Source organism: Gallus gallus, chromosome 1 (genome assembly GCF_016699485.2).
Source record: "Gallus gallus isolate bGalGal1 chromosome 1, bGalGal1.mat.broiler.GRCg7b, whole genome shotgun sequence".
Lineage (NCBI taxonomy): Eukaryota > Metazoa > Chordata > Aves > Galliformes > Phasianidae > Gallus > Gallus gallus.
The window spans coordinates 166,613,521-166,613,756 of NC_052532.1; positions in this window are offsets into that span (position 1 = coordinate 166,613,521).

Consider the following 236-nt stretch of genomic DNA (forward strand, 5'->3'; position numbering starts at 1 on the left):
TTGTATGGAGACCTGGGCAGCCTGGTCTGGTGACAGATCTGGAGGTTGGTGGCCATGGCTGTGGCAGGAAGGGTGGAACTTGATGCTCCTTGGGGTTCCTTCCAACCCAAGCCATTCTATGATTCGATGATTCTATACACGGACATCAAGTAAGGTGCAAAAATATAGCCGTGAGGACAAAAGGACAAAGAAAACATCCCTCACGCTCACATCCCACCCCCTACCCGTCATCACCC